The following is a 14670-nucleotide window of genomic DNA, read 5'->3' as shown; positions in this document are numbered from 1 at the left end:
TCTATATATCACACGTCTGAATCCTCGCCGGAGGAAGATTCCTCCAACCTCGGTCTCTTCATTGGTGGGAGATCCTCGGAACTGTCGGAACTCGCCGCCACGTTCACCGGCGGTATCGCGACCTCGACGTTTGGCACCGCCACCTCCACCGGTCGGTTCAGCACCGGCATGTTTCGCCACCCAACCGGCGGAATCGCCACTTCGACGTTTGGCACCGCCACCGGCACCTCCATCCTCGCCCTCCTGGCAGCCAACAATTCCTCCACTCGGGCCATCAGGTGTCGCTCGACCTTCTCCAATTGGTCGATATTCGACACATCGTCGATAACGCCGTCGTTGCCGACGTCCTTGTCGCTGACTTCGACCACGTCGTCGTCGTCGTCGTCGCCGGCGACCTCGAGGACGACTTCGTCGACGAGGACGACGTGGTCGACGACGTCGTCCTCGTCCTCCGAATCTTCGGACGGGACGAACCAATCGTCGTCCTTACCGCGATAGTGCCCCATGTCTCAATCTGAAACAGAAAGGGAGAGATACCTCCGTTGAGAACCCTGCTGAAAGAGAGATAGAACGGACCCGGAAGCCAACTCACTTTTCCACGACGGTATACGAACTCGAGTTCTTTATATACTCGGCGACACTTTCCCGAGCATTCTCGAGAAACCAGGGGGTTCGTCGCTCTAGCCCTCTGGTGGCTGGCGCACACGACTCTGTCGTTGCCACGTCGTGATACCGACAGTCCGCGTTATCGTTTCCCGATTTACCGAAAGCGAATATCGATTACCGACGATCGACGATCGACGTACGACTCTTCTCCATTTACCGACAGTCGGTAAGCTCTTTTCCCACTTTGCCGACAATGATTCCCGATTACCGACGATCGACATCGTCGTTTCCCACTTTACCGACAGTCTACCAGCTCAAAAACAATACAAAAAATTTAAGTAAATACAAAGGCTATTAAGAGTCAACGCTGTTAGCAGTGCGTAAAAATATAATCTTAAAATCTATAACATAGATATTATGTCGAACATAGATATTATGTCTACCAGCTCGTTTCCCACTTGACCGACTGCGAGTGTCGATTGTCGACACGCTGTAACGTCGTTTCCAACGTTACCGTCCGCGAACATCGATTACCGACAGCGAGATTTGATTATCGACACACCGTACCATCGTTTCCTAGTTGAAACGATTCGAAAAATTGCAAAAAATTCCAAAAAAATCGTAAAAAAATAGTCCAGAAACGCTTGAATCGTCCAGAGACGAAAATTCACGAAAAAGACTTTCGATAAACGGAAAATACAAAAAAATTCAAAATTTCCTAAAATCGTCCAAAACGTTCAAAGACGAAACTTGCGAAATTTTCAACTTCCGAAATCGGTCCTCGATTGTCACTTCCGTTTGACATGGAATCGCGAAATACGTATTTTCGACCGTCGAACTTGAGAACCATTTTTCAAATTTTCTTCCAAGTCCGAAATTGGTCGTCGATTGTCACTTCCGTTCGACGTGGAATCGCAAGATACGTATTTTCGACCGTCGAACTTGAGAACCATTTTTCAATTTTTTTTCGAAAAACTTGTAAAATTGTCCGAAAAACCGAAAAAAACGAAAAAAAAAAGTCAAAAATATAGCGTCCAAAACGCGTTTCTCGACCTCGGAAACCGTTTGAAGCACTTTGGAAATTTTGCAATTTCCAAGTTGAGAACCCCTGGGATACTCGGGATACTTGAAGCCCCCTGTTCGTCAAAGTGTCCTGATGACACTTTGAAAATTTTGCAAGAAGAAACATTGATACTTACGTGCAGGTAGCCCGCTGTCCTTTGGATGACTCGCTGGATCAACGTCTTCTTCGTCAAAGTGTCCTGAAATAAAATAAACTATCCTAGCCCGCCTAGACGGAGCGTGTCTAGATCGAGGAATGCCATTGAATTCCATAACCCACGTAGACGGAGCGTGGGCTAGATCGATGAAAATAAAATAAACTAAACTAACCCAGGTAGACGGAGCGAGAGTCTAGAACGAATGAAATAAATTTATCAAACCCACGTAGACGGAGAATATCTAGATGAATGGGAAATGATACATTTTCCTAACCCACGTGGAACGAGCGTGTCTAGAAGGTAGGGAAATGATAAATTTTCCTAACCCACGTAGACGGAGCGTGCCTACATCGAGAGGATAGGTAGATTATCCTCACCCACGTAGACAGAGCGTTTGCGTGGAGTAGAAAAAAAGGTACTTTGCCAACCCACGTGCAGGGAGCGTGTCTAGATGGTGAAAAACGGAGAGTATCCTGACACGATTGAATTGTCGCGTCCTCGGGACTTGGAAAAATTTCGCTCTGCGAGACTTTAAAAAAAATTTTTATTACATTGGTACAAATCTTAAAATACATTTCTAGAACTACTAGTACTTAATTCTATTCCGAGGACGAATCCGTCTCTGTTGGCGGCTCCACTTTGGACTTCTTCGTAGGTGGCGACGGATTATCGCTGGATGTTTCGGAGTCGACACCCAGATCGGCCGCCTCGGGCGCATCCGTCACCTCCTCCGCCGCCGCCGCCACCGGCGGTACCACCACCGCTACCCCATCCGCCCTCGCTTCCAGCAGCGCACTCCTCTCTTGGAGCAGCTGCTCTATTCTTCTCGCGAGATAATCCTCCGCCCTCCGCAACCTGTCGTCTACTGGATTGGACGAAACGGACGAGGCGTCGGAATAGTCGTCGCTGTCGTCACCATCGTCTCGGTGGACAACGTCGTCGTCGGCGATGAGTAGTACGTCGACGTCATCCTCGTCGTCGTTGTCGCCGCCGCCATCGTCCTCGTTGACGGCGACGAGTAGTAAGTCGTCGTCGTCGCCATCGTCCTCATTGTCGGTGATGAGGAGTACGTCGTCGTCGGCGATGAGGGCTACGTCGTCGCCATCGTCCTCGTCGTCGTCGTCGCCATCACCGTCCCTATCCGACGCATCGGATTCATTGCCGTTGTCGGCGATGAGGAGGACGTCGTCGTCGTCTTGATGGACAACGTCGTCGTCGTCGACGAGGAGGACGTCGTCGGGGGCGACGAGAGCGTCCGAGTCGGATTCCTCGTAATCGCTCCCCGCCCCGAGGGCCCAACCGTCCCTGCCTCTGAACTCGCCGCCAAATTTCATTTTACTTCAAAACTGAACAGAAAGAGAGATACCTCCGTTGAAAACCCTGCTGAAAGAGAGATGGTACGGACCCGGGAGCCAACTCACTGCTCCACGATGGTATACGAACTCGAGTTCTTTATATACTCAGCGACGCTTTCCCGAGCACTCTCGAGAAACCAGGGAGTTCGTCAATGTAGCCCTCTGGTGGCGAGCGAGAGAAACTGTCTCGGTACATTCTCACTTTGCCATGAGTCAACCTTGATTACCGACACACTGTACCATCGTTTCCTAATTGACCGACAACGAGTCTTTATTATCGTTACACTTTACCATCGTTTCCTACTCGACTGACAGCGAGTCTTTATTATCGACACACTGCACCATCGTTTCCAACGTTCCAACGACGTCTTGTGATTCACGAAATGAGCACTTTTTCAAGGAACGGAAAAATTTCCAAATGATCCAAAAATTAAAAAAAAATTCCAAAAAATCGTCAAATATGTTCCAGAAATGCTTAAAACGTCCAAGATCGGTCCCAAATATGTAGGGCAGAAATGCGTTTCTCGGCATTCTCTATCGAATGGCAACGACGAGAAAAAACCAAAGTTGGAAAAAACTTTGAAAATTTTCGAAAAAACCAAAATGTTTTTTTTCACCAAAATCCGTTTCGTGACCTGTAGATCCCGTTTCAGCGAAAAAAATCCCGATTCGTCAAAGTTACCTGATGATACTTCGAAAATTTTTAACAAGAAACATTGATACTTACGTCGAGAATGGTCGCCGTCCTTTGTAAAACTCTCAGGATGAAGCCCCCAGTTCGTCTAAGAAACCTGAAAAAACTTTAAAAATTTTCAACGAGAAACATTGATACTTACATCGAGAATGGTCGCCGTCCTTTGTAAAACTCGCAGGATGAAGCCCCCAGTTCGTCTAAGAAACCTGAAAAAACTTTAAAAATTTTCAACGAGAAACATTGATACTTACGTCGAGAATGCTCACCGTCCTTTGTAAAACTCGCTGGATGAAGCCCGTTCACCAAAAAGAACCTGATGATACTTAAAAAATTTTCAAGAAGAAACATTAATACTTACGTCTAGAATGCTCGCCGTCCTCTGAAAAAGTCGCAGGATCAACGTCTCCTACGTCAAAGTGTCCTGAAATATAATTGAAAAAAAAGAAAAATTGACAAAAGATACAGTGACACTTACGTCTAGAATACTCGATGTCCACAGGTAATGTCGCTTATTGTAGTCCTTCGTCAAAGTATCCTGAAATAAGTTTTAAAAATGTCAAGAATAAATTTTCGCCAAAAATGAACTTAGAATAATTTTGCCAAAAGAGGGACTTGGAATATTTTCTCCAAAAAAAAGGACTTTGAATAATTTCGATGAAAACTGAATGATTTCGATTAAAAGGGACTTGGAATGAAAACTTTTTTTTTTTTTTTTTTGTTAACTCGGAGAAATGCATTACGCATACCCTCCCCTGGGAGCAGGGAGGGTGATGTTGGACTCTCCAGCGGGGGTATTTTAACAAAAAAAATAGTCAACGCAAAGGGACCCCACCCCTATGCGCTGTCTTCTTCTGCATCGTCGCGAGGAGATGAGGAAGCTCCCTCTCCCTCATCCCACGATGCTACGCCAAAAAAAAAGCACGCGCATAAAAAACGATAAAAAAAGATATAAATTATGTAACGTAAAAAAAAAAGATTTACCGCATCAACGGTTCATTGATAATAAGAAAACAGAAGAAAAAAAAAAAGTTCATTATGTCGCGCGTAACGCATTGTAACTATAAAACTAATAACGCAAAACAAAATCATCTTTTACGACTAACGCAATCTTAATTCTAACGCGATTCTTAAAACTACTAAGTCTACTAAGGTGCGGCACTGCCGCCTCCTAGTTCGTCCTGCTGCTGCTGCTGCTCTTTCTGCTGCTCCTGCTGCTGCTGTTCGTCGTCGGAGTTTTCGTCGACCAATTCTCGGCTGAGTATTCGACGCCGTGACTGTAGTCTCGGTGTTGACTGAAACGTGTAAAAAAATTACAAATATTTTACACTAAACTGACAAAGTTGGTCAAGACGGAAATCTTTTATCCAACGTACTTACCCTCGCAGTTTGTGGAACTTTTAAAATAAAATTTTCGACAACCTTGGGTTTTCTCTTCACCCCGTCCACAGGCGGTGTCTTCGTCGGTCGTGCACGAGACCGCTTGTCGCTTTCCAACTTCTCCACGTTAGTTGTTCGTTTCTTCTTGTATGGAACGAAATCGTCATCCTTTGAGTCGTCGTTAGACTCATCGTTGTAACTGCGAATTTCGGAATCAGAAGACGAATGGTCTTCTCCTTTCTCATCCGATGTGGAAGAGGAGGAAGAACAAGTCGAACAAGAAGAAGAGGAGACTTCTTCTCGTCTCGTGCGTCCTTGCTCGTGGGAACGTTTATGTTTCCTTCCTCGGCTGATTTCGAGATACCCTGATTCTGTCTTTGATCCAGCATCTCATCGTCTCGTGCGTCCTTGCTCGTGAGAACGTTTTGTATGTACTTCCTCGGCTGATTTCGAGATACCCTTATTCTCTCTTTGATCCAGCATCGTCGCCGTCGATTCCGTTTCATCTTTCGTAGTTGGGTCTACGGTAAATACTTCCGTCTTCTTCTTCACTCTCTTTCCCACCACCTCCAGCGTGACTCGATAACCGAGTTCCTCTGATAACGGCTGGTTTGCAGAGTCCTTGACACAAATGGAGGACATCACCAAAACTGACCGATCCCCATCGTTTACATCGTCTACGTAACTGCCGCTCGACACGCAATCTCTGGCGTTATTGTACGCTTGAATGTCTGTAGAATTCACAATGTCTGCATCTCGATGCATATCAACGATGTTCTCGTCCTCCGATTGTTCAGGACTCATCGTATCGACGAATTACTGAAGCGACGCAACTCTCTTCTTAGATGCCTCCAATCGGGCTGTCTGGCGTGTTCTCCGCCGAATAATCTCTCTCAATCTTTCCTCTTCGACGGTGACCACTCGAATTTCGCTCAAGCGCTTCATTTCTTGGCCGCTATCTTCGTCGACTATCGACACACCGATATTACAGAAAAACCTGGTGAGACGGACCAACTCACACGACCACTGCGTTCGGCTTCTCGCAGGGGAATGAGACGCTGCAACGTCGCATCACACTCTCCGCTTTGGTCTGTTACCTGCCGAATAAATGGACGCCATAACAGTTATTGGGGGAGGTAGGCAGGGAAATAAATGTGCTTACATCTATAATTTATGTAAGTAGGGGAACGTATGGGGAGGGGCTGCCGACGCTTGAAAAGAAATATTACGCTGGGCACTTTTAACCGTGGTGTGAGAAATTATATGATATCGTTGCTGATCGGAATTCCGGTGAGCGGGTACGCGCGGGAGAACGAGTGGACAGCCTCGATCCGGCAAATATCCTAATCGCGACTGCCAGTGAGTAGCGACAAATAAAAAAAAAGAGGACGTGGAAAAGGCCGCTGCGTGAGGAGGCGCACAGTTCCTGATTTCAGAATGTTGGGGAAATGCTACTCACTGGGGAAGAGCTGCCGCGACAATAACTCAATAAAAAAAAAAAGAAAAAGAAAGAACGGTTCTTATGTCACGCGGTATGTGTTCAGTTAGCGCGAGAATTTGTATGATATCGTTATTGAGCAGAATTCCGACGAACGGATGCGCAGATAACACGAATAGACGGCCTTCGATTAGACCAGATATTCCGATCGCGACGTCCAGTGAGTAGCGACACAAAAAAAAGGGGGGGACGTGGAAAAGGCCGCCGCGTAAGGAGGCGCACAGTTCCTGAATTCAGAGTCTTGGGGGAATGCTACTCACTGGAGGAGAGTTCGCAAGTACACGATCGCACACACGTTACGCACGCTGGTACACACACACACACACACACACACACAAAATAAAATAAAAGGAAAGAATTAATAGGAACGGTGATCCATTATTGTTCACTCCGTATGTATGAGTTTATTAACACGACTTACATTGAACGAGATAAGAGAAAGAGGCGCGCGAGAAACTAATTAATCTATTAAAATCTGCTTTCCGGAAGAAAACCTAAGCATAAATGAAATATTGATGAGACGCTTGATACGCGCTTGAACTCGTCGAATTACGCGGCACTACGCACAGCACGGAATCGAAGAAGAAAAGAATACAAAAAAGGGGGAGAGAAGCGAGATACGCACTACTTTATTTAAACAATTAACTTCGCTTCACTTACGTTCGCGTTATAGCAGAAGGCGGAATCCGAATAATTGATAACCGGCAAATGAATTTGCGCCGCACGGGTATACGTCGATGGTTATGAGACGCACCGTATTATAAGAGAGATACGATTTATTGCGCTTGAAAATTCGCACGCGAATGAACCTTATAGACCTATCGAAGATAGAACAATAATGAACGAGAACACCTGGTTTCGCTCGCTTATATAGGGCCAGCTTGGTGGCCGCGGCGTGTGGAAATGCCGAATTTCCCCGAAAAATAGGCAATAAATCATTTTCACAATTATTTGATATCTCATTAATCAATGAGCGCATCGCTTTGATACTTGGTACAATTCTAGCTTGTATTTACAGAGAACGCTGTATCGGGTTGGTTTCCCGCTAGTAAGCGTGGAGGCGCGATGATAATGCCGCATACCAAGTATTAGTTTTTCATAATAGGTTTTTGCCCTATCTGTCAATCGAGTCTTTGAGTGACGCGTGATGCGCAGTACTCTCGTACACCTGCTGCGTTTAAGTATCGTATAAAGATTTTCGGCAGAAAAGGCGATTTAATCGGAATAGCGCGATATAATTGAGCGTAAGGCGCGCTGGCTGCTATCATTGCCTTGCCTCTACGTACATTGAAGCATCGGATTAAGGCGCGAATTTTATATATTAATTGGCCGGCGCGTGTCGCCCGAGAGGTGGTGCCCTCGTTGTCAACGCGGCGCTACAATGAATTATTACAGGCACGTAGGTAAATCGTACGGCGCGTAGCAATAAGTGCGAAAGAGAAAGAAAAATAAGGGGCGGAATTCACAACGAAAAATCGCCCCGGACGTAACAGCCCCCAACATTAAAAAAAAAAAAATTTATATAGCTCATTCGATTGCTCATCATTTGCACATTTATGTACATTTTTAATTTCCGTTTGCACACCTTCAGTTTAAAAGTTATTTAAAAAACAATTTTGTGGGGCTCTAACTTCACACTAGCCCCTCAATATCGAGCAAATGGGTTTGAAAAGATCTTCACCGATAGATTTTCGTTTGCAAATTTCAAAACAATTTTATTTTTTGTTTGCACACCTATAGTTTAAAAATCTGAGGTAGTGAAATTGCCTTGTCAAGTCATGTACACAGGATGTTGATGTGTGATGATACGATATATTTATTATAAAATGTACAATTTTTCTAACGTTTCGATCCTCGGTTTGGATCCTTATCAAAGAAATCTACTATAACATAGTTATTGTGCTATCTGGAACACTTTATAATCAAATCATGACAATGAGAGATTGTATAAAATAAATTGACGTTGATAATAAAAAAGTCAGATTACATTTATGTGTAGAAGAACAATTGTCATTATAAATAAAATAATTGTTATGATTATAATATAAAATTTGTGCAAATAACTTACATGCTATGAATATTAGTTGTACAGAATTGTAGGTATTCATGTCTAGTGTTCGTGACATAATGTGACATTTAGAAAAACGTTATGAAGGTATATTAAAATTATGGAAATCAAATGTGCGAAAGTAAACAATCATATGTTTTGTCAAAAAGTTCTGTCTGTTTGTAAGTTTAAATTGATTTTTGTTTACGAATATGAATCATTTCAGATATGAGTCTTTTATTTAAAGAAATTTCTTTATCAAGAATTTTAATATTGTCCCGATTAAAATCATGAGAAAATTGTAATCTGTGGTTAGTAATGATTGAATTTTGTTGCGTGTTATGGTTTATATGATTTTTATGTTCAGATATTCTTGTTTTAAGTGTTCTACCAGTCTGTCCGACATAAGTTGCGTCACAATCTATACATGAAATTTTATAAACTACATCAGTGTGTAACATGGTGTGTAATTTATCTTTTTGTACTTTAATAATGTAGTTTAAAAGTTATTAATAATTAAAGTTTCGAGAAGGATCGACAGCGTGCAAACGAATCCTGTCGATTCATACCATTTCGAGCCGACGATTTGTATTTTATATTTTTCAGCTGTCAAAGATCTCTTTTGATACAACACTCATATGATACCTTTGGTAGGCATCGAATTTTTTAAACATATGATGTCTTTGACAGATACAGTACTTTTTAAGCATGCGATGTCTTTGACAGACATAGTACTTTTTAAGCATACGATGTCTTTGACAGACATAGTACTTTTTAAGCATATGATGTCTTCGACAGACAGGATACAATATCTGGAAATATAATATATGCAATATTATTAAATATAAAGTACCTGAAAGCACTGTTTAGTAGATCATTTATGCAATTTTAGAGTAATAAAAATTAATTTATGCATTTTTTTAATGTTAAAAATAGATCATATAGTTTGTTACGTCCGGGTTTTTTGACGCGTTTAGCTATTCGCGACGTCCCGAACGCGGTGCGAGGGATCGGATTTGTATATACGAGCGAGTAGATAATCCGGAGCATATGAGTGGAAGGAATTATGGGGAAAGGAGAGGAGCGATCAGAGCGCGAAGAGCGATAGTGGGTCGAGCGGAAGCACCGATCGTCTCTCGCCTCGATGTGTAATCTTCATTGGGCAATTTGCCGCGTACAGAATAAAAATGAATATACACTTGACTGACGGTTCTCCTTGTAGAGAGAGAGAAAAAAAAAGGGGAAGAGGAATAGTAGAGACGTAATCGAATTATATAAAAATAACTATTTGCATCTATTTACATGCAAAGAAAAACGATGTTGCTGGAAGGGCGAAAAGGGAGATCGGCCCTCGTGATGGCGTAGAATCAAAAGAAAAATTGTGCACGCCAATTGAGTCAATAATCGTATCAATAATCGAGGCGGCAATCACATTAATATTTGAGCTAATATGTGGATCAATAATCGCCCTGAAGGGGCTACAAATTGCCCTCAGATATCACCGAGATTCATCATTTCGAGGAACCTTGGAGAAGCGGGAGAATTGAAAGGAGAAGAGAAGAGAAAAACAGGAGAGTAGAGGAGAAGAGGGTAGGTCTCCTACCACCACGGAATGGTGGTCGTCCGCGCGATGGCCGGGATCAAGTCGTCGCCGCTCACGATCAGGAGCTTCAGAAAGCGCTGCTTCCTTGGCACGGCCGCGATCGAACGGACACGCGGCTTCTCCTTAACAGGCGGTGCGGGTGGAGGGGCCAGACAACGCGTCGAGGTCGGGGTCTGTCGTGCTACCGGCAACGGCCGGGTGGGCTTCCTGATCGGCGCGTAGCAATCGGCGTCCGGAGGCTCTGGACGGGTTATGGTTGTAACTACCTGATTTTTATACTCGGACTAGCTCGTCGGGAATGCGTGTCGTATAAAAAAGGTTCGGCGGGAGGAGTATTCGCGTCGGGGCGGTGCGGCGGAAAAATATATGTGATGCCTCCGAAAATCGCAAAAAGAAAAGAACTAATACGACAGTAATAATTGAACGACAAACATACGAGGGCAGTCCGATAAGTACTTAGCCTCAACGCCCGATGGCCCCACTATCGCAAGAGAAATTTACTAACGTGTAGTACATTCTCGTAGACGGCTACTGTCAAAATTTCAGCCGAATCGGACTCGTAGTTTTGTTTTGACCGCGTGTGGAAGCGGGCGTGTCCGCGGATTTTAGAAAAATGGAAAAAGAGCAATATCGGTCGGTGATTCGATTCTTGTTTTTGGAAGGGAAATCGCGCAGCGAAATCAAAGAGCGCTTGGATGCTGTGTACGGTGACTCTTCTCCTTCGATGGCGACCATCAAAAATTGGTTTATCGAGTTTCAATGTGGTCGCACGTCGGTTTTTGATGAGCCACGTCCAGGTGCCCCGAAAACGGCTACCACGGAGGATAACGTGACAAAAATCCACGATCTTGTATTGGCAGACCGCCGATTGAAGGTGCGCGAGATAGCTGAGACAGTAGGCATCTCAAAAGACCGCGTGGGTCATATCCTGCATGAAATTTTGAGCATGAAGAAGCTGTCGGCGCGATGGGTGCCGCATTTGCTCACTCCGGACAACAAGCGCAACCTTGAGACCACTTCAGAGCAGTGTTTGACGCTGTTTAAGCGTAATCCGAAGGAGTTTCTGCGTCGTTTCGTGACCGTCGACGAAACATGGATCCACTGGTACACACCAGAGACCAAGGAACAGTCGAAACAGTGGACTTCACCCGGCGAACGTGCTCCGAAGAAGGCGAAGACTGTCCTATCGGCCGGAAAGGTGATGGCCACCGTTTTCTGGGATTCACAAGGTGTGATCTACATCGACTACCTGGAGAAGGGCAAAACGATCACAGGGCTCTACTATGCCGAATTATTGGGCCGATTCGACGCCGAAAGGCCCCATTTGGCGAAGAAAAAAGTGCTCTTCCACCATGACAACGCTCCGGCTCACACCTCCGCCGTCGCCACGGCCAAATTGGTCGAATTGGGCTACGAGCTGCTGCCCCTTCCACCGTATTCTCCAGATTTGGCTCCGTGCGACTTCTTTTTGTTTCCAAACTTGAAAAAGTCATTTGCCGGGCAGAAATTTGAGTCGAATGAGAAGGTCATCGCCGCCACGGAGGCCTACTTTGCAGACCTCGAGAAAACGTATTTTTCAGACGGGTTAAAGAAGTTGGAGCATCGCTGGGTTAAGTGTATCGAGCTAAAAGGAGACTATGTTGAGAAATAAATCGCCACTTTTCCAAAATTTTCGTTTTTCTTTTGTAGGCTAAGTACTTATCGGACCGTCCTCGTAGTTTATTATGACAATGAGAAAATGAAAATATTCTAATAATAAGAAATAGATATAACATATAGAAATAGAATTACAGTGAGCGGACGCGACTTACGACAATACAAACGAAGAAATAAACGAGCGCGGATAACACAACAAAATCTGTACATCTATATAAACGAGCGCGGATAACGGAAATATATATATACAGTCGAGGAAAACGAACTTAAATCTAAACGGCGCGGAATATCTACAGGCGGTCGCGAGTTTTCTCGGCGTCGGTTTGCAACACGGCGGAACGCGGGTATACGCCAGCAAGCGTGGTTTTCGCGGCGCGATGCGTAATTTGACAATACAAATCGGAAAGGAAACGGAGTTGGTACTTGACGGCCGGGAACGCCCGACAGAGGCAGGGAGTGCCCTACCCCTTTTCTAATGTCAAGTACCAGGATGGGAATTTCGGGATGCGGAAAAGAAGGTACGGAAGGTGGGAGTGATTGCTAATAACGGCTGTCCGGCGGCCGGGAACGCCCGGCAGAGGCGGGGTACACCCCACCCCTCAGGTTCGTCGGACCAACACGTTAATTAGTGAGCGTGCTCTAGATGCGTTTCCTGGACGGCTCGTTCGGCGGCCGGGAGCGCCCGGCAGAGGCAGGGTACACCCTACCCCTCAGGTTCGTCAGACGAGCGAGTCGCTGGAGCGGTATCGTGAGCCTAGGATCTGGTGAGCGGATCGGATATGTCAGGAAAACGGTGGAGACAAAAATGCCGCGCGCGGCTCATTATCGCGGTATCTTATACCAGGCCCCGCCAGTCTCGCTCGTAATGGTTCGGTCGGTCGCGGTATTTTCCGCCGATCGGCTTCTCGTGGGAGGAGATTTCCGATCGGCGGTCCCCGACGACGGTCGGCCCTTTCCGGCGAGACTGGCGGTTATCGCGGCGGCTGCTGTACCTGCGAATTATGTTTGGTTTTAAATTAAAAATATGCTCGGGCGCACCGCGCCCTCATCGTCGCTAATGACCACTGGTCAGTGCGACGGCAACCGGTTAGATGTTCGTGCCGGGTACGATGCTTATTTTAGGGGGCATCGTTACATCACCCCCCTTCTATAAAGTGCCTGAATTTGAGGCACCTTACTCCTTTGCGGAGCTAGTACTCGGAATCTTTTTGACAGAGCGCACCGAGCCTTCGAGGTTGAATCGGATGATCCATTTTGCCCCCGCGTACCGCGTTTTGTATTTCCGTGACACGTGTATCGCGAAATAGGGTACATCGATGATGCACCCTGGTTCGACCTCAACCGGCACAGGGCCGTGCGGAATCGGTCCCATCGGTCGGGCGGGTGTTAGGGTGGGCCGATCTGCTCGCTCCGTCGCTATCAGCCTCCGTGGTGGTACCGGCGGCGGCGGGGTCGTCAGCCAGGAGAGTTTCTCCCTACGGTGATGATCCGTCGCCTGCACCAGGCATCCCACCACCGGATTGCGCTTCGGCGGCGGCGCACAGTAGCAATCGAAGATAGTTTGAACATCAAAAATCGCTGCCACGTCAATTCTAAACCGATTGTTACGAATTTTTTTTTAAAATTCGCAGAAAGGATCGTACTTTTTAAATCCACTGCCAAAAATTGAAGTTTCATAAATAGAAGTACGGTAGGAGGCGCAGCAGTGACGCAAAGAATGTTGAGAACTGGACATTGTTATTAAATTGGTTTATACTAGGAAGAAAGTACTTTTTTCCTAAACCAGCACTTATTTTTTTACAGGTTATCAATTTCGTCAATGTAGTGAAGAATGTCGAGTATGAAAACTTAGGCTTGGGGTCAGAATAAAAGACCTAATATTTTGATATAAATATTTGATGTAAACATTAACATTTAATATCTGCTGATAATAAACGTAGTGTAAAATCGTTTTTAACCATTTACTTTTCCATGAATTTTAAACGATTTCTAAACGCGCACTATCTTGATTACACAATTAATTAGTTAATATTGTACACTTACGTTCGCGTTCTTACGACCCCCGGTTCTTAACAATGTATATCGAAATATCGAGGGATCGGATTTACGCCGTGAAAAGATACTCTAATACTGATCTGTCGCACAGAGATTTACAATCGAGACTTTATAAGAATGACTCTATGAATTTACTCACGAAGGACCTCATAGTGCTATTAGAAATAGAACAATAATGAACGGGAGCGCTCGGTTTCGCTCGATTATATAGGGCCAGCTTGGTGGCCGCGGTGTGTGGAAATGCCGAATTTCCCCGAAAAGTGGGTAATAAATCATTTTCGCAATTATTAAGTATCTCATTAACCGATGAGCGCATCGCCTTCGTACTTGGTATAATTCTAATTCGTATTTATGGAGAACATTGTATCGAGTCGTTTCCCCGATGGTAAGCGTGGAGGCACTATGATAAGGCCGTATACCAAATTTTAGTTTTTCATTATAACTATTCGCCCTATCTGTTACTTTGGATTAGCGACTGTCGCGTGATGCGCAGTATTCTCGTATACTCGCTTCGTTTATATATCGTATAGAGATTTAGGGAAGAAAAGAACAATTTGAG

This window comes from Cyphomyrmex costatus, unplaced genomic scaffold (assembly GCF_001594065.2).
Source record: "Cyphomyrmex costatus isolate MS0001 unplaced genomic scaffold, Ccosl1.0 scaffold298, whole genome shotgun sequence".
Taxonomy (NCBI): domain Eukaryota; kingdom Metazoa; phylum Arthropoda; class Insecta; order Hymenoptera; family Formicidae; genus Cyphomyrmex; species Cyphomyrmex costatus.
The sequence above is the reverse complement of the archived record's forward strand: the minus strand, read 5'-3'. Positions refer to the sequence as shown.